Source organism: Phocoena sinus, chromosome 15 (genome assembly GCF_008692025.1).
Source record: "Phocoena sinus isolate mPhoSin1 chromosome 15, mPhoSin1.pri, whole genome shotgun sequence".
Lineage (NCBI taxonomy): Eukaryota > Metazoa > Chordata > Mammalia > Artiodactyla > Phocoenidae > Phocoena > Phocoena sinus.
Genome location: NC_045777.1, coordinates 87,192,512 through 87,218,547, shown reverse-complemented (window position 1 = coordinate 87,218,547; position 26,036 = coordinate 87,192,512). Strand labels below are relative to the sequence as shown.

Below are 26,036 nucleotides of genomic sequence, written 5' to 3'. Positions count from 1 at the left end.
CTCTTGCCGCCTCCGGGGTGGGCTGCATAGTCTGCGAGCCCCTGTGACTTGTGCGCCAAGGTCACGGGGAGGGCAGGCGGGGTCCGCGGGCCAGCAGAGCGCACTGTCCAGAGCTAGGCTCTCTCTCCAGGCAGCTGGGAATGATGGATGGTGCTGCGGGGCCGCCCTGGATGAGCAGACCTGGCAGTTTGCCGCTCTCCTGCCCCGGGGTCAGACGCCCGGCTGGTTCCTCTTCCCCGTTCTGTGTCCTCCTAGCCCATCCTGGGCATCGACTCTGGGCTTGTGCCTGGGGCCGTGGGCGGGCAGGTGGGAGGCCCCATCCCTGTGACAGGGCTGCTCTCTGGGTGCCCCCCTCCCAGCCAGCAGGCTCTCTGGCACAGAGCAGGCACCGAGGATAAGAGAGTTCTGGGTGGAGCTGGAGGGCCCAGGTCACAGGCTAGAGCGACTGAGGTCAGCGGAGGCGAGCAAGGGGTGGGGGTGCCCGCCAAGGAGTACCCGCCGTGCCCCGAGATTGCCAAGAGGGCTGGAGTGCTGGCCGTCCTTCCCCATCGCTGACGTAGGAGCCCAGAGCAGGGCAGGGTGGGCAAAGGGTCCGGGGGAAAGATCCTGCCCACGCTCCCCACCCAGGGGCACCCCGGAACCAGCGGGCTTGTCCTTCCATCCCTTCCAGGAGAGGAACCAGAGCCATAGACAAGCGTCCCCCTGGGTGGTATTTCCTAAGCGAATACCCTGTGTTCTAAGAGCTCAGTGGGTCTCAGCAGCTTAGGCTGATCCCTTACCTGAACCTGGGGGGATCTGAGGCCCAGAGAGGGGAAGGAGTGCCCCCAAGGTCACACAGCGCACCAGGGGCAGAGCAGGGACCACCGTTGAGGGTCACACGAGGAAGAGACTGGTACTGACCCAGGAGCCCATCCCTCCATCTAAAGACGTCAATTTGTTAAGGCTCAGAGAGGTTAGGTGACCTCTCTAGAGAGGTTGTCCGGGGCTGCACAGCTGCTCCACTGAAGAACTGACTGCAGACCTGTCTGCTTCTACACCCATCCCTGCACCTCCCCGTGCAAGACAGGCATCAGGGCTGTTCTGGGAAAGACTTGGGGATCTCCCTGGAAGCCAACCCTGAGAGGAGGGTCTGAGAAGGAGTGCTGTCATTGGGAGGTCCTCTCAGGGCAGGGGGGAGTGAGTCAGGGAAGGGTACATGTCACCCTGTGGATGGCTGCGGCTCCCCCCTGCTCAGGGTCCTGGGCGACACTGTGGAGCATCCCTCAAAGCCATCCACCTCCAGGTATTGGAGGCATTTCTACACCAACTCCATCAGGCGCTGGTGAATGTCTGTGTCCTGGACCATCTCCTCCTGGGATGTCTCGTGGTCCTCATGTCACCAGGAGGAGACACCAGATGGAAAAACTGAGTCTCAGAGAGTCTTGACTGGGTCAGAGCCCAAAGCAGCCACGCCAAGAAGGCTTCCCTCCTTTTCTCCAGCTGGGTCCCACCCCTCATCAGGCTCCTGTCCCACCAGGCCGTGAGCCCCCCAGGGAAGGGTTTGTTTCTAACTCACCCGAATGTCCCCGGCTGCCCGCATGCTCTGGGCCCCAGGAAGGGGTCAGTCGTGTCCTGGGTTGGTATCTGGATGGTCTGTCTGTTTTACCATGTGTCCCAGTTTGCTGTATGACAAACCATACAACAGTGATTTTACTATAGCTCATGACTTTGTGGGTCAGGAATCCGGGCTGGGCTTGGGTGGGCGGTTCTTCTGCTTCACATGGTGTTGATGAGAGGCCACCTGGGCAGTGTTTGTCCTGTGGCTGGCTTATTTCACTGAGCCTCATGTCTTCCAGGTTCCTCCATGCTGTAGCAGGCGTCAGAATTTCCTTCCTTTTTAAGGCTGAATCATATCCCATTGTGTGGACGGACCACATTTTATTATCCATTCATCCACTGATGGTCACTTGAGGTTGTTTCACTTTTTGGCTATGGTGAATAATGGTGCTGTGACCATGGGTGTACAGGTATCTGAGTCTGAGTCCCCATACGCTCTTTTTTTTTTTGTGGCCATGCCACGTGGCATGTGGGATCTTAGTTCCCTGGTCAAGGATCCAATCCGTGCCCCCTGAAGTGGAAGCGTGGAGTCCTAACCACTGGACCACCAGGGAAGGTCCCCCACCATACACTCTTGAGCGCACAGATTAAGGGGAGGGGGTGCAGGCTCCACATCAACAGGAGGAGGGCAGGGACTTGCAGCATCTTTGGTCCACCACGCTGTGCTGTGCAGAGAGAGGGGTTGCCTGGACACTTTGGGTCACGTAGCAAATAGGGAGGCAGCAGAAGCGACGGCAGATGGTGGGGGAAAGGGGAGCTGGGGACCTGCTGTCTGGGGTCTGGGAGGATGGGTGGGAAGCAAAAGTGGCCTGAGAAGTAAAAGCAGGGGCTGGAAGCCTCTGGAGAGGGCGGGGCTGTGGTCCTCAGGTCTGGCCCAGGGGGGTGTGGTTTCAGAGGACACAGGTGGCCTGGGTGTGAGTCTGGGCTCTGCCGTCCAGGAGCTTTGTGACCTGAGCTCTCAAATGTCCTCCCTTGGGAGATGGGGGGAAATAGCACGGCCGCCCTCGCAGGATGTAGAGAGAATTCAGCGGGGAACTCCTGCAAGCCTCTTGCCTGGCTCTGTCAACCGGGTGATGAGAGGGCCCGTAGACTCACCTCCAAGGGCCCAAGGTTATGCCCACATGGATCAAAGTTGGCAGGGCTGGGGCCTGGGGGTGGGTGGCTTCCCAGAGGACCAGGCAGAGAAGGGCTGGTGGTTCCCTGTGGTGTAGCAGGGCTCACCCACCTGCAGCAGCATCCCGGGAGCCTCCCTCCCAAGGCCGTGGTGCTGGGCCGGCTCCCTTCCGGGGGCCCCTGCCCTCGGAAGCCTGGACCAGCTTCCTTACTGGGACAGGGCCGATCGGGGGAGCCTTCCAGGGCCTTCTCACATCAAACTTGGGAATGGGTAACATCAATCCCACGCCATTCCAGGGGCAAAGCGTGTCGTAGGCCTGGCCCAGACCCACGGGAGGGGAAACAGACTGCTTCTTGGTGGAGAGAACCACTGTGGCCGTACCTGCAGGCAGCTCCCCCAGAGTCCCGGCCACGAGAGTGCCGGGCGTGATGCCCCACCACCATGGGCTGGGGCCGGGAGCCCCTGACTCTGGCGGGGGTGGGGACACTGGGGCCTGAGCAAATAGCACCGGGAGCGTCCGCAGGCGCTCGGTGTATGCTCAAGGTGTGATGTACGGGGGGGTGACTAAGTCAGCCAGGCTGGACCCGCCGGCCAGCAGTGGGTGTCCTGCCCTGGCACCTGGAGGACTGAGGCTGGCGGGGGGGCACCTTCCTCGGGTCGCTCCCTGCCCCCCACTCCCCGAGCAGAATCCCGCCCGCACCGTCTCCCTGAGCCTTTCCTTGCACGTCAGCCAAGTTCCCACTCCCCCAAGGCTGCCTCACCAAATATTCCTTCTTTCTCATCACCATAATTGTTCATTTGTAGGTTAAGCTGCACCTGGGGTTCTCAGAAATCCACTCGCTCCCTTGCAACTTGCCAACTTCTCCAATGTCTCGTCCTCCTCTGCCTCATTCCTTCTTCTTCTGGAGGAGGAACCTGGCCACAGTGGGGGGGCGTGGGGGGCGTGGGGAGGGTGGCAGCTCCCGGTCCAACCTGTAGGACTTTGCCTGGAAATGGTGGGACTCAAGCCATGCTCTCAGCTGGAGAGAAGGCAGCCCGATCTGTCTGTCTGTCCTCCCTTTCCAGGCACCGTGGACTAGAAAGATTAGTCAGGCTTGACCAACATTTTCCAGCACCTTCCATGTGCCAGGAGCTCTCTTCGTGCCCCGGTGATATTATCTTGTTGAACACTGAAGACCACACCCCCTGCGGTCCGCATTTTGTCCCCAGAGAACCAGGCTCAGGAAGGCGTGTGGCTGGCCCCAGGTCAACTGGACGGTGATGAGCAGAGGTGGGATTCCAGTTTAGGTGGGATTCCAGTTTGGCTGGGAAGAGGAGACCAGTGGATAGGAAGCTATGGCGCAGAGGGCTCATGGCCTTGGGGTGGCACCCCCGGCAGGGGCACAGCACTGGCAGAGCAGGTGGTAGGGAAGCTCGATGTCCCGTGAAGGAGTGGAAGCCAAGGCTGGGGCTGGGTCCCGTCCTCCGTGCAGCTTGTCAGAGCCCCCGGCCTCAGGGGACTCTGCTCACCCGCAGCGGCGCCCGGGACGTTATCAGGAGGGCGGCAGGACCTGTTGGTCAGGCCGAGTGCTGGCGGGGCGGAGGCAGGAGCCCTCCGGAGACTGGGAACAAGGCCAGAGCCCAGGCGGACTGGGCACCTCGGGGCCTGGGGAAGCTGTCACCTAGCAGGGCTGGCAGAGGGCCGCACAGGAGAAGAGGCCTGATTGACTGCAGACCCCAAGCCCAGAGGCACCCCCGCTGCTATTCCGCCAGTTCCTGCCTTTCTGAGATGGTCCAGTGTCCCCCTCCCGCCCTGCAGCAAGAGGGCCGGAGCCCCAGGCCAAGGGTGCTGTTTCCTCCCTCCTTCCCTCCCTCCCATCCAAGCAGCCAGCGCACATCAGTACAGGGAAGGAGCTCTGCTGGGCGTGGGGATATGGTGGTGACGTGATCACAAAAGCCACCGTTTAGCAGGAGAGGGAACAAACAGGAAACAACAGGTCCGTAATGTGTGCTCCGGGGGCTGAGCCTTGTGGGAGGAATAACGGGGCCGCCGGCTTGGGTTGCAGGCCTGGGGAGTCCCTGCTGAGGGGAGATGAAGGGACATTTGGGCTGGGGCAGCGGGGAGGCGAGCAGGCCATGGGGATGGAGACGAGGAATCAGCTGTGTGAGGGCCTGAGGATGCGGGGTGGGGACACAGGTGAGATGGGAGGCTGCCATTCGCTGAGCAGCTGTGTCCTGGGCCAGCAGGTGGGGTGGGGCAGGAGCAGGGCCCCTCACTGCACTGTCCCTTCCCCCGGCCCCCACCGGCATCTCCTCATCCAGCACACCTGCCCGCCCCGGCTGGAACAGGCCTGAGTCCTGGGGGAGGGCCGTGAAGACACAGACAAGCCTCTCTCCTCGGATGACAGTATCACTGTCACTGACAGGAAGCAGCTCTGTGCTTCCCACAGACCCTGAGGGGTTGGGCTGAGTGTTTTTAACCCATCATACAGATTATTATTCCATTAGTGGAGTCACACAGTGGGGGCAGCGGGACTTTCATCTCCTAAAGGCCTTGCGAACATTGATCACTAAAAATTAATTAAAGCATTCTAATCTCCAAATGCCTCTAGGCTGCAATATTTCAGCTGAGAGAAACACAGCCCCGGTTACGGGAAGCTCCTGGTGGGGGCATTGTTCACAAGGCAGTGGGGCAGACGTCAGACACGTGGGGAGAAGGGGTGAGCGGCCCTGTCCCCCCAGCCCCAGTCCCTCCGGCCGTGCTGTACTGGGGATGGAGCCCAGTTCTACGCTGAGGTCTCGTGCCTCCTGCAAGGAAGCCGTTTGCCAACCTTGAGGGCTGTGTCCCTCTGCTTCTGCTACATCCCCGGGGGGATTTGAGAAGAGGCTGCATGATGCTGGACGGCCCCCCACCCCGGACCTCCATTCTTCATCAGTTACTTGGTCTCTGGGACCCCTTCGCATCCTGATTCCCCCAAACCCGAGAGAAGCTTCTGGCACCCTGCTGCCTTGCCAGGCTGACTCTCTGGTGCAAACTCCAGTTCAGCCAGAAGGTTGAACTAATAATGCAGGTTCTCTGGATTCATTATGTTCCCTGGGTTTCTCTCCCCTTGGGAGCCCTTGATGTCACATGAGCAGATTTGGGGAAACAGAGTGGCCAGGCGGCGGGCCGTCCTCGGGGTGGACCAGGGCAGGCTCAGTAGGTGTCGGATGCAAAGACCCGGGGGCCTTCTGCCTGGGTGCTGTGTGCCTCGCGTGTGGACATGTGTGTGCACGCTGTGTGTGGCCCCTACAACCCAAGATTCAGAAAGCCAGGGCTGTCCAGGCCTTCATGGCCTGACGGGTGCTTGGGGGTGGGCATGCCCGGCCACGTGCCCCAGACACACGGAGAAGGGGTCAGGCGTGGTCTCGGGGCTATTGGGAGGGTGCTGCTGAAGCACGGTTTTGCAGGCCCCAGCTTGCCGGGGACGGTCCTGGCTAGTCCTGACTTAGCAGAATGCAGGGGGTCAGGGGACTCTCAACCCGGCCGCAGGGTGGTCCAGCACCTTGGCTGGTGGCAGGACTGGAGTGGACATCTGGTGAGCAGGAGGCCGTGGCTGAGGGTCCCCATCGGAGACCAGGGTGGGGCGTGCTGGTCCAGGGCTCCAGAGAAGGGCTCTGACGATGGTGCCACCACGCTGGCTGTGACTGACGGCTGTTGGTGTCAAGCTTGTGGGTGTGCGGGGTGGGATTCTGCGGAGTAGCGATCAGCAAGGGAGGCTCTGGAGTGACGCCGGGAAGGCCATGCAAACCGGACCCCAGTCAAGAACTGGGAACCAGAGCCTTGCGGAACGAGCCGCAGTGCTGCGTCTGGGGTGAGGGTCGCCTGGCCTCCCATCCCGGCACGGCCTCTGAGGCACTGCACGCCCGCGGGTGAGTCAGTCCCTGTCTCTGAACGGCAGCGCCCTTGTAGGCAAGGCCTGAACTCTGAGGTGCTCTAAGAGGTAGAAATCGTGCATGTAAAACACTGGCCCAGGGCCCGCCTGGTCCAAGGAGGGACACAGCCCATCGGGGTACTTAGTGGCTGATCACTGACCTGTTTACGGAGCGGGCCTCCTCCAGGGCTGGGGAGCGTGAGTGCGCACGGCTGCCTTCCAGGAGCTTACCTCCTCGCCGAAGGGACAGACGTTCAACAAGCAGCTCCAATCTAGTGCACTCAGTGCTGTGATGGGGAAAGAGGGGCTGTGGGTGCCCAGAACAGGGGGTGGGGTTCTCAGGGGAAAGTTCCACGAAGAGCTCTCCCAGCTTAGACCTAATGAGTGAGTAGCTCTTCTCCAGGTGAAGCTGTGTAGAGAGTTCTGGAAGGAGGAGCCGGCGTGCGCATAGGCCTAGGGAGAACGGGTGTGGGCAGACCATGAGCTGATAATGGTGGTGACGGTGACGGTGACGGTGACGATAGAGGTAATAGTGACGGTGGTGGTGGAGAGGGTAATGAGGGTGTTTATGGTGATGCTGGAGGTAATGGCGACAGTGGTGACGGTGGTGGCGACGGCAGTGATGATGAGACAGCAGTAGCAGCAGCGTCCTCCACCCCTGGTCAGGGGTCCAGGTCAGCTGAGGGGACCAGAACAAGAGCGCTGGCTAGTTAGGGATTGGCCGACTTTGCCTATGCACCTTTGCTCTCTGATCCCTCCGCCTTTTCCATGGTCCCGTGCAGACTACACCCCCCTGGGTTCCTCCTGCCTGTCTTTAGGCAGGGCTTTGGTTTATGCCACGTCCCATCCCGGGGATGAGGACCACCCAGGCTTCCATGTCCCTCAGCTGTACCCCAAGCCCTCAACGGGTGGCCACTCCCGGTCTGGTCAGTTGAGGGGGGTGAGTCTCCATCTTGGAAGGGTAGGCCACCTCTCCCTGGTCCCCTCACCAGAGCAGCCCCTACAATGAGGCGACAGCAGGCAGCTGCTGGACCGCTGTTTCCAAGGCTGGCTGCAACCAGGGGCCTTATCAGGCAGGACTGACCCCTCTGACTGTCCCCTAAACCCATCCTCCTGGACCCAGCTACATCTTCCAGCTTCTTCCTTGAGAGCAAGTAATTGGGATTTGAAATTAAGACCAATTTGGAGGTTCTAGAAATCCCGTAGGGACCCCATGCGGTCATGGTGCAGTTTCTATTGGAGATGAACCAATCTGTGAGCTTCTGCCCCTAAGTGGCCCCCAGCCCACATGGGCACTGGCTGGGGAGCCCATGCTCCCCTTCCACCTGTGACAAGGAGCTGGCTGAGAACACAGGACACAGGCCCTTCCCAGAGGTGTGGCCTGATTATTCTCCCCACGCTTTCTAGTCTCCTCCAGACCCTCCAAAGGAGTCCACGCCCCGCCCTGGCCTCCTCCCTCACACCTCACACCACACCCTGCATCAGGCACTCGGTGGGTACCAGGCATGGGGCTACGCTCACCTTTTTACGGATGACGGAACTGAGGCCCACGAGGCAGACCTCTCCAGCCTCTGAGCCCGGATGCTTAGCCACGAGGCCACGGCCCCAGCTCACTTCCGCCTCCCACTGCGTTCCAGCCACATGAGCTCCCCTCAGCCCCGCTCACGTGTACTGGTACAACATTCTGACACTAGCAAAACAATCATCCTTTCATGTTCCCTTGATGCCTCCCACCTCTGGGGCTGAGCCCTGAGCTGCCTCGAGGCCCCTGGGTGGGGAGGAGGGAGGATCCCATCCAGGACAGACAGGTGAAAGAAAGGTCAGCCCAGGGTGCAGAGCCAGCTCACAGCGAGGAGGGGAACGGTTGGGACAGCCAGGCTCTGTGAGTGAGAACATCCTCTCGGTTCCCTTGACTCCTGTTTAGCATTTCAACGGCCAGGGCTGGCAGTGATGTCCTTGAGTCTGGCTGGTGAGCGAGGGCGAGCGAACCCTGGATGGGGTGCAGTAGAGGGGAGTTCTGGTCCTGGTGACGGTGGAGAGGCAGGGAGGTGGGGAGGGGGTCGGGGGGAGTAGCCAGGACCTCTGGCGTCCAAGGGGCTTTGGGTGTGGGGACACACGAGAACTTGGGGGCTTCCGCCCTGGTGCAGCGTGGGGAGACTGAAGGCCCCTCGGCTGTGCCCTGCCCACTTCTGACACAACATAGGCAGGAAGAAGCCAGGAAGATGAGCAGGACAGGGTCCTGGCTCCGCGCGCCCTGTGTGGGTGTTCGGTACACTTGGAAGTCCCGGAGGCTGCAGATCAGTAGGGAAGGGCCATCAGGGATGGAGAGGCCACAGCCTGGGCGGACGTTGTGACCGGGGCAGACGGCCTTGAGAGAGGACGATGCGGAGCCGTCCTCGTGCACGTGGCAGCAGCGTGGATGCCCGGCCCTCCCCACAGACGTCCCCGCAGGACCTGATACGCGCACCAGCTTGGCAAGCAGCCCCCAGCTTTTAATCTGTGGGAGAAGCGACCTTTTATATTTCAGATCACATGAAGTTAATTTGCACTCCAAGTTCAAGAGAGCTCCTGAGAAGGTACAAATGTGATTTCTTAACAGCTGTTCCTGTAGGACTCAACATGACAGAAATGATGAGAAGTGAGGATTCATTTTTAGAGAGAAAGAGATGCTCTCTCCCCAGAGCCAGCCCTGGATGGCGGCCATCAGATGAGAAGAGCTGCGGGAGCGTGGGGGGCCAACTGCTCACCCTGTACGATGTTCCTGACCCACAGCTATCCTATTGCTGCTTGAATACCACCAGTGATGGAGAGCTCACCACATCGAGGGCAGCCACATCTAATGCTGGTCGGGTTGGCTGTGGGAAGTTCTCTCCAGTGTTGGGTCAAATCTGTTCCGTTGATTGTGCTCTGCCCTCTGAAGATGTACAAATCACCGCCCCCCTCCTGTCTGGTGTCATCCTCCCCTTCTGCTGACCACCTCCAGTTCCTTAACCATGTGTCCTAAGCTGGTGTCCGGGTCCTCCCATCCTGTCCCTGGGGGTGTTCTGATCTGCCAATGTCCCTAAAGTCAGGCACTCAGAACCAAGCAGAAGGTTCCTTTTTCTGACCAACCGGCCAAGAGTCCCATCACTTTCCTGCTTCCGGACACCGCACCTCCAGCCGAGGTGCGCTGCTGGCCCACCTGGTTGACATCCAGGGAGAAGCCACATGTGACCGGTTCTGTGCCAATTGCTGTGGGAGGTTGGGCAGGGGACGTGGCTGCAGGAGCGGTAGGTCTAGTCCAGGCACCGAGCTGACACTGATGTGGGCTGTGGTTTTAGGGTGAGCCCAGCTGTCACGTCTTCCCTGCCATCCCGCCCCATACCCATCTGGGCCCTGACGATTGGGCCAGGGCCGGTCACCTGACTTAAGCTAGACCAATCACATCAGCAGTTGGGGTAGCAGGTCAGTCCCAGCAGGTGGCTGTGGGGCAGCTTTATTCCCATGGGGTCTGGGAAATCTGATGTCCATTTGCAGAGAAAGAAGAGAGATGGGGTGGGGGAAGCCATGCGGAGAGAAGAGTAAAACGTGAAGCAAATGCAGAGAGGTGGGGGTGGGCGCACACCCCCAGAGCCCCCCTGTGACACCCGCCCTCCCAGCCACGTAGACCCACAAGGTCCCACAGGGAGGGAGAGGGGTGCTGGGGGTCTGGCCCTGAGCCCTTCCCGGTGCCAGGATTCTCCAACGTCCTTGGGACCCACCTCAACCTTGCGGAAAGATCCAAGGCAACCCAAAGCCACCACCTCTCAGGGTCCCACCCTCCTTGCTGCCCAGGGTGACACAGGCCAACAGCCAATGAGGGGCCGACAGCCCATTGCCTGGGGCTCCTGGAGGCTGTGTCATCTTGTAACTTTTGTAATTTTTTCCCGCCACTCCTTGGGGATGTTTACTGGCTACTGGACCTGTACCTGCCCAGGTGTGGAACCTGCCAGTTGGGGCCAGGGGAGGATTGTCCAGGCTGAGGTGGCACGATTCAATGCTTGGCCAAGAGTGGTTAAGGCCAGCGTGGGCTCAGCCTTTCCTGGGCCCTGCTCTGGCGTGAGCAAGGGGCCTGCCCTCTCTGAGCCTCCAGTCGCTCCCCTGCAGAAGGGGGACAGTTATGTCTCCCACCTCACAGGCCTGCTGTGGCTGCTCTAGGAGCTCTAGGAGCCAGTGTAGACTGGCAGTGTAGACTGGCACAGAACCAGTCCCGTGGAAGGCAGGTCCCCGAAAGGAGGATGCCTTGCAAGATGGTGCACTCACGTGGCTGGCAGGGGGTGCTGGCAGAGGGCCAGAGGCCTTGGTTCCCCTCCACGTGGGCCTCCCCCCGGCCCCCACTGCACCACCCCTGTGTTCTGGCGGCAGGCTCATCGCCTTTTATGATACCAGCCTCAGACGTCAGACAGCATCTGTTATGAGCGGAATTGCGCCCCCTCCAAATTCGTGCGCCGGCGTCCTAACCCCTAGTAGCTCAGGATGCAATTGTGGTGGAGAACGGGGTCCTTAAAGAGAGAATTAAGGTAAAATGAGGTCACGTGTGTGGGTCCTAATCCAGTCTGACAGGTGTCCTAGTAAGAAGGGGAGATTAGGACACAGACACACACGGAGAGACGACCACGTGAGGACACGGGAGAAGACGGCCGTCTGCAAGCGAAGGAGGAGAGAGGCCTCGGGAAGAACCACCCTGCCCACACCTGGATCTTCGGCCTCCAGAGCTGAGAGGAAATAAATGTCTGCTGTTTACGCCGCCGGGTCTGTGGTATTTGTTACAGCTGCCGCGCTGACCGAGAGCATCTCTCAGCTGCACTCTATCCAGAGGGCAATCGGAGGCCTGCCCAGGCTGAAAGAGGGGCCACAGGTGACCCCACCCCTTCATGGGAAGGTTCTGGAAGAGCAGGTGGTCCAGGAATATCGATGGTGGGAAAGACCGTGTGCTACACTGACGCACGCGGATTGCCCAGGAGCGGGGCTCAGGCAGGTACTGCGGAGGGGCAGGCCTCCGCGAGGAGGCCTGCTGCGTCCTAGACGCGGGCCGAGGTGGCGCGGGGCCGAGCGGGGCCTCCGCAAGCCGCCTAAGCTGGGGGCTGCGAGGGTGGTTGACAAGAGGCGGCTGGGCCCAGGGCCCAGCGTGTAACACCTGAGAGCACAGTCCCGCGGCCCCGGAGGCAGGAGGTGCAGCCGGAGAGCCGGGCGCTTCCCATCCTCTGCGAGGCAGAGGACGGGGAGGTCCCTCCGAGGACTGCCCACCCCGGCCCGGCCCCGCCCCGCCCCGCCCCCAGGCACCGGCCCCGCCCCGGCTCTGCCGTCTCCGCCCCCGCCACGCCCCCTCCGCCACGCCCCCCCCGCCCCGGCGCCGCGTCCGGGCTGTGCTATCTTTGCCACGCGCTTCCGTCCCCCACGAAACCCCTGTAGGCCGCCCGCGGCAGCCTCAGGTTTTGTGTGCCGTGCTGGGTCACGTCTCAGTGGGTTTTATTTATCTCATTATGCTGTTTAACAGGCTGTTACAGCCTCTCAGACAGCGTGGGGACGTGTTGTCAAAGTGAGAGGCTGGAAGACAGTGACTTAGGCGACGGAGGGGCTTCTGGGCTGCGATATCCCGGAGCAAAGCCGAGGCCCCAGGGTGGGCGGGCGACAGGAAACAACTGCTGAGAGCCCCTCGGCGGGGTCTCCTCCAGGTCCCACCTGAGTGCACATGGGCTCGGGCAGTGCCCAAGCCGAGCTCGGCTTCAGGACTGGAAAACCAAGACTTCTCCCCTCTTTTGTCTGTTTCCTCTTCTCCCAGGTCCCTTGGGTCACCTCATTCATTCATTCACTCACTCATCCATGACAGGGCCCTTTGGTGCCAGAGGACCCAGAAATGAATGAGACAAAAAAATCCCAGTTTCCTGGCACCGACCAGACACAGCACAGACCCGTGCCCTAAAGCACCACTCTTGTTTCCTTTCTCTTATCTTCAAAATTGATTCGTTTTCAAGCAGTCCAGCAGTTCAAATGGTTAAACACAGAATTACCCTACGACCCAGCAATTCCACTCCTTGCTATTTGCCCACAAGAAAGGGAAACACACGTTCACAGCAGCATATTCACAGCAGCCAAAAGGTGGAAAGAACCCCAATGTCCATCAGCCAATGAACAGATGATAAAATGTGATCTGTTCACACAGAGGAATATTATTCAGCAAATAAAAAGGGACTGAGGTCCTGATACGTGCTTCAGCCTGGATGAATCTGAAAATGTGGTGCTCAGTGAAAAAAGCCCTCCACACAAGGCCCCAGAGTGTGTGATTCCATTTATGTGAAACGTGGTGAGCAGGGCTGGGAGGGGTGGGGGAATGGGGTGATGGCCGAGGAGTGCAGGATTGCTTTCTGGGGTGATGAAAATGTTCTAAAATTGATTGTTGGTGGTGGGTGCACACCTCTGGACAGGTACTAAAAACCTTCGAATTATGCGCTCCGAGTGGGTGATTTGTGCGTGAGTTATATCTCAGTAAAGCTGTTGGAAAATCACCATGCCTACCTTCACAGGGGTGTTAAGGATATTAGTTACTCTCTGTAAAGTATTTAAAATAGTGCCTGGCACGTGCTAAATGCTCAGTAAATGTTAGCTATTTAAAAATAGTAAATTCCTTTTAAGCACTTGAAACCCCGGGCGCTGGTGCCTCACCTTGCCTCCTGCTGTCCATCAGAGACACTCTCCCCTTTGATTTTGAATATCTGGGTTTCATAACTGGCTCCTCTGCCCGTGTTTTTTTTTTAATGAAGTTCTATTTTTTTAAAAAATTTATTTATTTTATTTTTGGCCGCCTTGGGCCTTTGTTGCTGCCCGTGGGCTTTGTCTAGTTGCCGCGAGCGGGGGCTGCTGTTCGCTGCGGTGCGTGGGCTTCTCATTGCGGTGGCTTTTCTTGTCGCGGAGCGCGGGCTCTAGAGCGCAGGCTCAGCAGTTGTGGCGCACGCGCTTAGTTGCTCCGCGGCATGTGGGATCTTCCCGGACCAGAGCTCGAACCCGCATCCGCTGCACTGGCAGGCGGATTCTTAACCACTGCGCCACCGGGGAAGCCCCTGTCCGTGGTTGTAGTATCGCCTTTGAGGGGCCCTGGCATGGCCTCCCCCCCCCACCTTCCCCACCGCTCCACAGGACCCAGATTCTCGGCTTACGTGGCCTTTTTGGGGGCGGCCCCCTCCCTGTCCTCCCCCACTCACTCGTCCCAGACCCCAGCGCCCCTTCCTTCGAGGCCAGCAGCCTGCCGCACACGCGCTCACACGCTCGCAGGCCCGCCCCCGTGCTTTGCTTGCTCCCCGAGAGGGAATCTGGACGGACAGGCGCCCTCGAGGCTGGCGCTGGGTTTGGCTCCCGGGACCCGGGCTGGGGGCCGCCTCCACGAAGCTCGTGGATTTCTGACCCAGAGGACAGGCTGGCAAATCCATGCGTGAACTTTGGCAGATACCAGTAAACTGACAGAAAGGCTAATAATTTACATGATATTAAAACCGAGCGACTCTGTCTGAGTTAATTAGAAGGGTAAAATGAGATTTATTAAGGGCAAAGCGGGAGCAATCCGACAAGAGAAAGAGTCAGAAATAGAAAAGGCAGGAGTTTGGAACAGTGTTAAGAGCCACGGAGAAGTACTGGGAGGTGGTGTCTGATGAGAAACGACATGTTAATCATGGTAATGACCACCTCTCCCCCTCGCCCCGGGGAGCCCAGAGCAGCCCAGGGGCCTCGGCTGAGCCATCCTGCCCGGCTCTGCGAGGCAAGAGGGCAGCCTCTTGGTCTGCTCTGGCAGCTGGTGTCACTGGCCAGGGGCTGGGGCCTGTCACAGAGCTCCAGTTCCCAGGAGAGACCAGGGACCCAGCCAGATGAGCGGCCCTTGGAGCCCCAGCAGCATCTTTACATGTACTGAGCACCTACTGTGTGCCAGGCAGGGGCTGGAGCACGTTAAAATACATTTGTTGAGCGCTCACCGTGTGCCGTATTCAGGAAGTGCTGCAGTGACCGTGTAAGTCAGGTTTGTGGGTGAGTAGCCGGGCTCGGAGAAGGTCAGCAACTTGCCCAAGGTCACACAGCCAGGAAGTGGCAGAGCCAGGGCCCAGAGCTGCTGGATTCTGGATCCCACAGTTCTCCCGGCGGTTCAACAACGGTGTGGCATGCCTGCTATGCAGGGAACTGAGGGTGCAGGGCTGGCAGGGCTCCTGCCCCCAGGTGGTGTGGCCCAGAGGCCGAGAAGAATGAGCCAGTGGGTAGTGATGGGTCCCCTGCTGGGGTGAACCCAGGGGCTGCAGAGGCGCATGCAAGGTCCTTGAAACCCACCCTGTCCTGGGTGATCAAGAAGAATGGCCGGAGCTTTAGCGGAGCCAGGGGCGTGTGATATGGCGGAAGTGCTCCAAGCCGACGAAACAGCAGGTTCAGAGCCAGGTGTCCTTGGAGAGCTGCCAGTCACTCCTTCCCAACAGAGCCTCTGGCATGAAGGGACAGGGGGTACAAGTGTGGCTGGGGGTGGGGCTGGGGAGAGATGTGGCTTGGAAGCCGTGCCAGGGAACACTGGGGACCCCTGCCCACTCACGCCCCTGTCTGAGGACGAGGGTGAGGAGAAGGGCCCCTGGGAGAAGAGAGGGGCCCGGCCTGAGTGGGCAGCAGGCCAGCTGAACCTCATGGGTTCTGAGCAGGGTCGCCAGGCAGCTCAGGTGGCCCCAGGCTGGAGTCTCCCTGACGGAGCTGGTCGCTGTCCCCGGCTCCCGGGACGCCTCACAGCCCCATTCTGCGGGGCCTGGTCCCAGCACACCGACACAGCTCTGGGCTTCCTCACAGACCCCGCGTGCGGGGCTGTGCCTGGACTCAGGCTGTGCTGGCTGGTCGTCCGGAGCTAGCCGTGCCTGTGCACCCAGCCTGGACACCCGCAAAGGAGGGCACGGTGGGGCCCGCACCCCTCACACGTTCCTTTGTCTTTCCGAGGGCCTGGCCATGCACTGAGTGTGGCCTGCCAACAAGCTGGGGGAAAGGCTGAACCAGCAACTTTATCTCCATTTGCATTTGAGGAAAGTGAGGCTCAGAACAGGGTCGGGAGCTGTGTACTGAGAACTTAATCAGGGGAAGCCACGTGGGCCCGATGCTCTGGTTGGTTTTCCCCACACACTTAATGAGGTCCCCGTCAGACCAGCTGAGGCTGACCCAGGGAGGCAATGCTGGCGATGAGGGAGAGTAGAGACCTCCCAGCACCCCAGAAGGGTGGGGATCTTCGCAAGCACAGGACCCGGGGCCCCCTAGGAGCCTCAGAAACAGCTGCCCCAGACCCAGCTGTCAGAGAGAAGACTGGGGAGGTGGGGTGGGGTCTGCCGGGCCACGGCTCCGGGGGTGCAGGGGTGCAGAGCTGCCTGAGGAGCTCTAATGATGGCTCATGTCAGAGCCAGCCCTCGGCTCTCACCGCCCTGCGTCTCCAGCGGCACCACGCCAATTAAGAATGAGTTGAGTGTATCGTTAGTTTCCGAATCGTCAGGATTCCAATTAGGGGCATCTTAGATCCACTTGAGCGGCTCTGCTCATCACCCAGGCTGGAGAAGTTGGGCTGGGCTGGGGGTACCTGCTGTATGCTGACAAGCTGTAATGGGCTTTGCCAGTCAGGGGGCTGGATTAAATTGGCACAGCGAGGCTGAATTCCTGGCTCCACCTGCATGCCGAGGGCCTTGGTCTCCTGACTGGCTGTTGCGAGTGTCCTTCTCCTGGGGGTGATGGGCCAGACTGACTGGAGGTCCCCTGGGTGGCAGTTCCAAATGTCACATTCCCATCAGACCTGGCCCTGAGGGGCCATCTGGTCTACCCCTTCATTGCCAATGGGAGAAACGGAGGCCCCTCAAGGCCACAAGAGACCCTAGAGGTGGACCTGATCCAGACCCTCAAGCAGATTGGCATCCCCTCCACCGTCCCAGCCAAGTGACTATTTACTTAGGCCTCTTTTATGACAACAAGGCCACTCCTCCTCCCATCAGGGCTTGTTCCCTGTGTCCATTGGGGTTCTTTATCTGTAAAGGTGACTTTGGCCACGTGCAGATCTGGAGGAAGAGCTTTCCAGGCAGAAGAAATAGCAAGGGCAAAGGCCCTGGGGTGGATCAGAAACGCGGGTCAGAAATGTGGCCTGTGGGACTTTCCTGGTGGCGTGCTGGTTGAGAATCCGCCTGCCGATGCAGGGGACACGGGTTCATTCCCTGGTCTGGGAAGATCCCACATGCCGTGGAGCAACTAAGTCCGTGCGCCACAACTACTGAGCCTGTGCTCTAGAGCCCGCGAGCCACAACTACTGAGACCACGTGCTGCAACTACTGAAGCCCGCACCCCTAGAGCCTGTGCTCTGCAACAAGAGAAGCCACCGCAATGAGAAGCCCGTGCACCGCAATGAAGAGTAGCCTCTGCTCTCTGCAACTAGAGAAAGCCTGTAAGCAGCAATGAAGACCCAACGCAGCCAAAAATAAATAAATAAATAAAACTATCAGTAATAAGATAATTAAATTGAAAGTCAAGTTTGAAAAAGAAAAACAAAGCAATGTGGCCCGTGTGGCCACTGGAGCAGGAGGAACTGAGGGCAGGGAGGTAGAGGAAGGAAGCCCTGAGGCTGGTGGGGGGGAGGGACGTGAGAAGCCACGGGGCGCTCAGCTGCGAGGGATGTGATCTGTGCTCTGAAGGCTGGAGCTGCCTCCTCACTGGGGAGTGGAAGGCGGGAGAACATGGAGATCCCGGCGTGGCCACTGGCTGGAGGGGGGACTGGGGCTCCTGGACTTGCTCTGGCCTTGGGGGCGTTGCCAGGAAGAGGGTATGATCAGAGGTTTTGGCCTGAGCCGTTGCCGAGGAGCAGAGAACGAGGCACTCTGTTTGAACACATCCCGTTTGAGCAGGTCTAGGGAAAGGGCAGTGGATCTGAAGGTCTGGTGAGAGGCGGGGGCTGGAGCTGAGAAGGGAGCAGGGCGGAGAGGTAAACCATCCGCACGGAAGTGTCGCCTCCACCCAGGAGCATGAGATCCAGCCCAGCAGGTGGCGGGTGGTGGTGGAGTGGCCTGGTTTGGACCCAAGCTCAGTTCCTCCCCAGCTGAGTGTGGCCTCATGGGGGTCCTGTGTCCTCCTGGGGCCTCAGTTTTCTCACCTGTGAAATGGGAGCACACCCCTCCTTTGCAGGCAACCTCTCTCGGGCCACCAGCCTGGTCCCCCTCTCGTGGGCGTGGCTCCCTAGCTGGCCAGCTCCTTCTGCCCACAGGTGGCTTCTGGGGCAGGTGCCAGAGACCCCCGCCCTTTGCAAACTGCAATGCCTCAAGTGCTGGGCGTGTGGGTGCTGCCCCCCCCAGCTGTCTCCTTCTCCCCTGCGCAGACACATCCAGGGGAAGGGGCTCCAGGGCCCATGCTGACATCTGACCTCCTGGGTCGCCGACCTGGGACCACCTCTCATTTGACCTGCTCTGGATGAGGACACGTCTCACCTGAGCATCCCTCATGGCCTCTGACCTGGGACTACTTGCCCCGGGTCCCACCCTCCACACACCTCGGGGGGCTTGGGGTTGCTGCTCTGCGACCTCCGGGTCAGGAGGGTCTCGACACAGCCCAGGCACTAAGTGTGATTTAAACCCAGGTCTGGTGTAGGTAGTCCGTGTCTGAGGCGGGGGTGGGGCTGTGGCTCCCAGGTGAGAAGCCCTCTCCTCGCTGCAGGGGGACGAGGGGAAGAGGCCCTGCTCGGGACAGAGACACGGAAGGGGTTGGAGCAGAGCCGGGCCTGCGCTTGACCTGGGAATGGTCAAACCACTCCTGGAATAATTAGGAGAATTCTCCGCTGGCTGAGGGGCAGACAGTGACGTGATGAACACCTGTGAGCCCGGCACCCAGGCCGAGCAGACGTAACATTCTGACACATGCCCTTTTCTCAGATCTTTTTTCAGCATGGCTCAGTCCCACAGTGTTTCTGTATGTTTACAACACATGCTTACATCCCAGCAGCCTGCAGGATCAATGTTTAAACTTGACATAGACGGTACCTTGAGTCCCTGACATTCAGCATTGCTTTTCTGCTCAAATATGACCCTCCCGAGGCTTATCCGAGTCGGTCTGTGTCTGGTTCGTCGATCGTCTGTTTACATTAACCGCTGGCCAGGGCAACCGCGTGAACGCCATTCATTCATTTCCCGTGAAATACACACGGTGCTCTTCGCGGCGCTTCTTGATCACATGCCAGTCCCAACACACGTGGGCGAGGGGTTCAGGCGCGCGGCCAGGAGCTCAGCAGCCGGGTCCCGGGCAGGTGTGTGCAACTCCAGGAGAAACGGCCGGACGGATTTTCGAAATGATGGCACCTATCTGCTGTTCCGCCACTGGGAGAGTTCCCGTTGCTCCAGAGCCTCTCACCAGCACTCCATTCTGTCGGACCTGAATTTTTGCCCAGCTGGTGGTTCTGAAGTGGCATCTCACTGAGGATTGAATCTGTGTTTCCCCGGTGATGCCCGCGGTAGACAGCATGTGCCTCCCACTCAGGGGCAGGAAGGTCCCCTGGGTGTTGCCCAAGGCCCCAGTGGAGGGTCCTCTGCCCCCGACACCCCCATCACCCGCAAAGCAAGCCCCATGCCCCAGGCATCACACCGGCACAGCCCTCTCGAACCCCAGAACACCCACCCCTCCAAAGGCTCAATGCAGGTAATGGGGCCAGATCCCAGCTGCCCCCGAACCCCTCTCCATCCTCTCCCGTGACCCTTCTCTGTCCCCACCCCCCCGTTATGGGCTGAACTGTGTCCCCCACCAACTTCATGTGTTGAAGCCCTACCCACAGCACCTCAGCGTGTGACTGTGTATGCAGACGGGGCCTATAAAGAGAATTACGGTAAAATGAGGTCACATGGGTGGGCCCTAATCCAGTGTGTCTGGGGTCCTTATAAGAAAAGGAGGCTAGTACTCAGACGCACAGAGGGGCGACCCCAGGAGGACACAAGGGGAAGACGGCCATCTGCACGCCAAGGAGAGAGGCCTCAGAAGGAGCCAGCACTGCTGATACTTTGATCTCAGATGTCCAGACTCCAGGATGGGGAGAAAATCAGTCTCTGTTGTTTAAGCCGTCCAGCCTGTGGTGCTTTGTTAGGGAAGCCCCAGGAAGCAGACACCCCCAACCCAGGGCTCCAGGACTCCTGCCCGCCCAGCCTCCCAGGCAGCCCCTGGTTTCCTATCTGAGCTGCCAGCCCCACTGGGCACTGTGGTGTGAGGACTGGAGCTGGTGGCTGAGCCGGGGGGGGGGGGGGGACCAAGGTGGGGAAGGCGATTGGGAGGCAGTGTCACCAGGGGGTCCGAGTGTCCCCTCCCCGAGGGCTGGGGTAGCTGTCCTGCGCGAGAGGGGGCCCCAGCTGGGAGCCCGGAGTCCCAGGCCTGGTCTTCTCTCCTGTAACTCTGTGTGGCCTTGAGCAAGCCCCGGTCCCTCAGCGGGCTGGGTGACCCCCTCCAGCAGGTGGATGGTGAGGCTGGGGCCGAGGTCAAGGGCAGGGAGCCCTCTGCCCCGACCCCACTTCACAGGTGGGGAGCCTGCAGGAGGCCAGGGTCTCAGCTAGCAGGGCGGCTGGGCCTCCTGACTCCAGGGCCTGTGCTTTGCCCGCCCCTGCCCCCCCCCGCCAGAGGCCTGACCCTCACACAAGGCTTCTGTGTGCAAAGGAGGTTCGTCACAAGGGTTCGGGGTCCAAGGAAGCTTCTATCACAGAACACAGACATCCCAATGTGGCCCATCCCTCAAAAGTGTCCCATTTAACTGTTCAGCGTCCCCAGCGCCCCTCCCCCAGGAATCCTCCGTCTGCCACATGGTCCCAGCATCCCAGCCGCCTCCACCTCAGTTGGCCTCCTTGCTCCCTCAAGGCCCACTCATCTCTCTCCTCTTCCACATTTCCCCTCCCCTAGGGCTTCCAGGAACTCAAACCACCCCATTTATCACAAGGGGATGGTGGCTATACTAATCAGAGGGAAAAGAGGGATCAAGCAATAAGGGACCTGGGAAATCACCCCCTAGACCGAAATCACCAGGTGAGACCCCACCTCACATCACTATGAAATGCGACCCCGATAGTTAGAGACCTAAGTGTGCAGGGAAAACTTTTTTACCATCTCCGGGTGGAGAAAGACTTCTTAAACAAAAAATGAAGGGAAATATTGATAAATCCAACCAGAGCAAAATTAGAAAACTTGGTATGACAAAGCACACCGTAAACACAGCAATAAGACCACCAGACACAGAGGAGATATTTAGAATACGCATAACCAACGAGGGATTAACACCCAGGCTACACAGAGGACTCCTGCACATCAATAAAAGGACAATCAGGGAGCCGGCCAGGGATGGGAACAGGACGTCCCAGCAAAGCAGAGAGAGCCCTGGAGGCCATGTGACCACAGGGACCAAGGTGACTTGTGGGGTCTTGAAGGACATGGGCCACACCCGAGGGCCATGGGGCAATGCCCCAGGGCAGGCGGTGGTGAGAGCGGCCCCTCTCCACACACACAGAAGAACTCAGACCCACGTCTGCGGGGAGAAGCGAGGGGAGCTCAGACGGACAGCAGCTGAGTTCCCGCCGTGGGGCAAGCAGTGCCTCAAGGCCGAGCTTCAGCTGAGTCACAGAGACTCATAAATCGTCCTTTCCTTGCACACCTCAGCCTGGGGGCCAGTGTCTGTGTTTTATTGCTTCTCCTGGGGGCCACGTATTTTCCCCAGAGCCTGGGATTAAGTCACCAACAAAGACCAGGGACCCCAGGCGGGCTGGAAGGGGAGGGGTCCCGGATGCCCATCATCTCCCCGCCTGCTCTCTCCCGGGCCTGTAATTCGATCTGGAGCCTGAGAGCTTTGGCCTGGGGATGGGGGCGGATAATGGGATCCAAGGTCTCGGGCTCTGGGCTAAGCCTTGGGTGGGGAGAGGCCGGGGGCCACAGAGCACAGAAGGCCCCCCGTGTGGCCTGCACCCCGGTCCCACGGGCCCTCTCTAGGCTCCGGGCCCCTCCAGCTCCGTGTGAGCCCTGGGTGGGCCTGCCCGCCCGTCGTCACGGGAGATTGGGTGTGAGGCGGGCCTGGCTGCCTTCGAAGGCCAAGGCCGCTGAGCCCCTGGCATTAGGCCTCTCCTTCATCACCAGGTGACACACGGGGCTGAGGGCTGACTGGCGGTTTCTCCGTGGGGTCTGGGCTTCCTCACAGTGCGGGGGCCGGGCAAGCACCCGGAGACAGTGCCCAGCACAAGCGGTGTCCTGTCTGTGACCTAGCCCAGAACATACAGAGTGCTTCTCTGCACCGTCCTGGCTGGTGGAGACATGGGTCCCCACCCAGATTCAAGAGGAGGGAGCACAGTTCAAAGGGGAGTAGAGTCCTGACCACCACCAGGGACCAGGAATATAGCCGTGGCCAGTTTTAGAAACTACAGCCAAGCACATCTTTGAATCCATGGTGCTCAGTGAGACCTTGGCGCATGGATAGCCGCCCGCGATCTGGGGCCCTAGTGGACAGGAGCCCGCGGGGCAGAGCTCCTTCTTCCTGCGGCCTGCCAGGTGTCTGAGCTGTTGTGCCCACCTTTAGAGAACCCTCATTCCTTTCCCACCTCTCGGGCTCTCTGGATACTAGGTCCCACTTGAAGTCCCTTTGCGGTTGGGCCCCCCTCCTCCCCAACCTCCAGTCCCTGCAATCACGGATCTGTTTTCTGTACTAATAGCTTGGATTTTTCTAGAACATTATATAAATATAATCATATAGCATGTAGCCTTATGTGTCTTTTTAGGATTTTAAGCAAATCCGGAATAGGACTTGCCTATTTGGGCATTTCATATCAATGGAATCACACGATATGTGGCCTTTTGTGTCCGGTTTCTTTCATTCAGCATCACGTTTTCAAGGTTCCTCTAGGTTGTAGCGGGTGTCAGCACTTCATTCCTTTTTTTGTGGCAGAAAAATATTCCATCATATGAACAGACCACATTCTATTTATCTGTCCATTCATCAGTTGATGGCCATTTGAGTTATTTCCACCTCTTGTCTAGTGTGAATAATGCTGCTATGAACGTTTATGTACAAGTTTTTGTTTAAACAACTCTTTTCTGTTCTTTTGGGGTCTGTACCTAGGCATGTAATTGCTGGGTGACATGGTAACTCTGTGTTGAACATTCTGGAACTGCCGAAGTGTTTTCCACAGCGACTGCACCATTTTACACCCCACCAGCTTGCACGAGGTTCAATTCTCTACATCCTTCCGACACCTATTCTTTTCTTTTCTTTTTTATTATTGTGGTCAAACTAGTAGGTGTGGAGTGGTACCTCACCGTGGTTTTGATTTGCGTTTCCCTAACTAATGATGCTGAGCATCTTTTCATGTCTTGTTGACCATTTGCATATCTTCTTTGGAGAAATGAATGTCTATTGAGATCCTTTGCTCATTTTAAAAATTGGGCTGTCTTTTTATTCTTGAGTTGTATGAGTTCTTTATACGTTCTGGGTACTAGACCCCTACCAGATATGTTTTGCAAATATTTTCTCCCATTCTGTCATTTCACTTTCTTGGTGGGGTCCTTTGATGCACAAAAGTTTTAAAGTATGATGAAGTCCAATTTATCTATGTTTTCTTTTGTTGCTTGTGTTTTTGCTGTCATATCTAAGAAACCATCGCTAAATCCAAGGTCATAAAGATTTGCCTCTGTTTTCTTCCAAGAATTTTATTGTTTTAGCTGTGATGTTCATGTTTTCAAGTTTATTTTGAGTTAATTTTTATATATGGTGTGAGGTAGGGGTCCAGCTTCATTTTTTTCACGTGTGGCTCTCCAGTTGCCCCAGAACCATCCGTTGAAGAAACTATTTACCCCCATTGAATAGTAGTGGCCTGCATGTTGGAGATCAGTTGGCCAGAGATGTATGAGTTTTTTCTGGACTCTCACTGATCGTTATGTCTATCCTCACATCAGTACCACGTTGTTTGATTACTGTAGCTTTGTAGTAACTTTTGAAATCAGAAAGTGCGAGTTGAATCCTCCACCTTTGTCCTTCTTTTTCAAGATTATTTTGGCTATTTGGGACCCCCTTGCAATTCCATATGAACTTTAGAACTAGCTTGTCCATTTCTGCAAAAAAGGCCTTGGAATTTTGATAGGAATTGCATTGAATCTGTAGATCAATTTGGGGAATATTGTCATTTTAACATTATTAAGTCTTCCAATCCATGAACATGGGATGTATTTCCATTTATTTAGATGTTTTATAGATTTCTATGTTTTATAGATTTCCTTATATCAGTTTGTACCTACGACCTTGGTTTACTTAATTTATTATTAAGTATCTGATTCTTATTATTAAGTATTTGATGCTATTGTTAATGGAATTGTTTTCTCAATTTCCTTTTCAGATTGCTCATTGTTAATGTATAGAAATACCACTGACTTTTGTGTGTCGATCTTATATTCTGCAACTTTGCTGAATTTGTTTATTAGCTCTGTTTCTTTTGTGTGTATAGATTCTTTAGGATTTTCTATGTATAAGGTTGTGTCATCTCTTAATAGAGGTAGTTTTACTTTGCATTATTTTTTTTTGAGATTTATTGGTGATGTTGTGTGTATCAATAGTTTATTCCTTTTTATTGTTGAATAGCATTCCATTGAATGGATATGTCACAATTTGTTTATTCACCTGTTAATAGACATTTGGGTTGTTGCCAGTTTAGGCTACTGCAAATTGGGCTGCTATGAAGATTATTGTACAATTCTTTGTATGGACACATCTTTTTATTTCTCTTGGGTAGATACCTAGGAGTGAAATGTTTTGGTCACATGGCAGGTATGCATTTAACTTCCACCTTTTAAGAATCTGCCAAACTATTTTCCAAAGTGGTTGTACAGTTTTGTGTTCACGTCAGCAGTGTACGAGCGTTCCAGTTCCTCTAAATCCTCACTAACGCTTGACATGATTGGATTTTTTAAAATTTTGTCATTCTAATAGGTGCTGAGAGGTATCTCATTGTGATTTTAATTTGTATTTCCCAAATGATTATTAGCTTTGAGCTTCTTTTTCAGGTATTTATTTGCCATTTGCATATCTTCTTTGGTGAAGTATCTGTTCATATCTTTTGCCCGTTTTAAAATTGACTTTTTGGTTTATTATTCTTGAATTTTGAGAATTCTTTACACATTCTGTATATAAATTCTTTGTTAGATATACAATTTGCAAATATTTTCCCCCGTTCTGTGAGTTGTCCTTTCATTCTCTTTACAGTTACCTTTAAAGAACAGGAATTTTTACTTTTTTTTTTTTTTTTTTTTTTTGAGGTACGCGGGCCTCTCACTGTTGTGGCCTCTCCCGTTGTGGAGCACAGGCTCTGGACGTGCAGGCTCAGCGGCCATGGCTCACGGGTCCAACCGCTCCACGGCATGTGGGATCCTCCCAGACTGGGGCACGAACCCGTGTCCCCTGCATCGGCAGGCGGACTCTCAACCACTGTGCCACCAGGGAAGCCCAGGAATTTTTACTTTTGACGATGCCCAGTTTATTAATTTTTATTTTTTGGATCATGCCTTTGATATCGTTATCTAAACAATCCTCACTTAAGCAAAGGTCACAAAGATTTTCTCCTATGTTGTATTCTATAAGTTTTATAATTCTAGGTTTTACATTTGGGTCTATGATCCATTTTGAATTACATTTTGTATGTAGTGTGAGATATGGATCAAAATTTTTTGTTTGTTTTTTTTAACATATGGATATCCAAATATTCCAATATCGTTGGCTGAAATGATTGTCTTTTTCTCTACTAAGTTGCCTTTGTCCCTTTGTCAAAAATTAGCTGTGTATGTATGTGTGCATCTATTTCTGGACTCTACTCCATGCCTGTTTGTCTGTATTATACCAATACCCCACTGTCTTGATCACTATAGTTTTATAATCTGTCTTGAAATCAGGTTGTGTTAGTGCTCCAACTTTGTTCTTTTTCAATCACTTTGCCTCATCTAGGTCTTTTGCATTCCCTGTGAATTTTACAAATCGCTTGTCAATCTCTCAAGACAAACAAAACCAGACCTGGTGCAGCCTTTGCACTGATCTCTGAGAGTTGGCCGTTGTTATGGTTTATATTGTTTCCTCTCCTGCAGGCTGAACTTTGCAGGAACTTCTCCTGCTTTTCCCTGATGTGGTCTGTCCATCACTGTGTCCACTCTCTGAACTAACATACTCAACGTTTGTTGTCCCCCATATAGAGTTGCCGGGCCCCTTGCATTACCCACTGAGTTTCTTGCGGTGAGGGGATCATCACTTATTCTCCACCATCTATGAAGAGCCCGTCGGAGCTGGGTATATGGAAGAGTTTTTCCTAAGGCTTTGGTCATATTTCCAGACAAGTTCATTACTTTATGGACTAAAATTAGGGTGCTAGTGGGAGGCCTAATGCTGTGAGTTCCCATCCACCCAG

The 26,036-nt window shown here is 56.6% G+C and overlaps 1 long non-coding RNA gene across 5 annotated transcripts in view; it reads left to right on the top strand.

Moving 5' to 3' along the window:
- Positions 1-26,036, top strand: part of LOC116740543 — a 54,214-nt gene that overhangs the window by 7,155 nt on the left and 21,023 nt on the right. For 4 of the 5 annotated variants that reach the window (XR_004345896.1, XR_004345897.1, XR_004345895.1 and 1 more), the window contains exon 2: positions 25,825-25,918. The exons of the other annotated variant lie outside the window; for it this stretch is intronic. This is a non-coding gene — a long non-coding RNA (uncharacterized LOC116740543). The remainder of the gene's footprint in view (positions 1-25,824; positions 25,919-26,036) is intronic. 5 annotated transcript variants of the gene reach the window in all.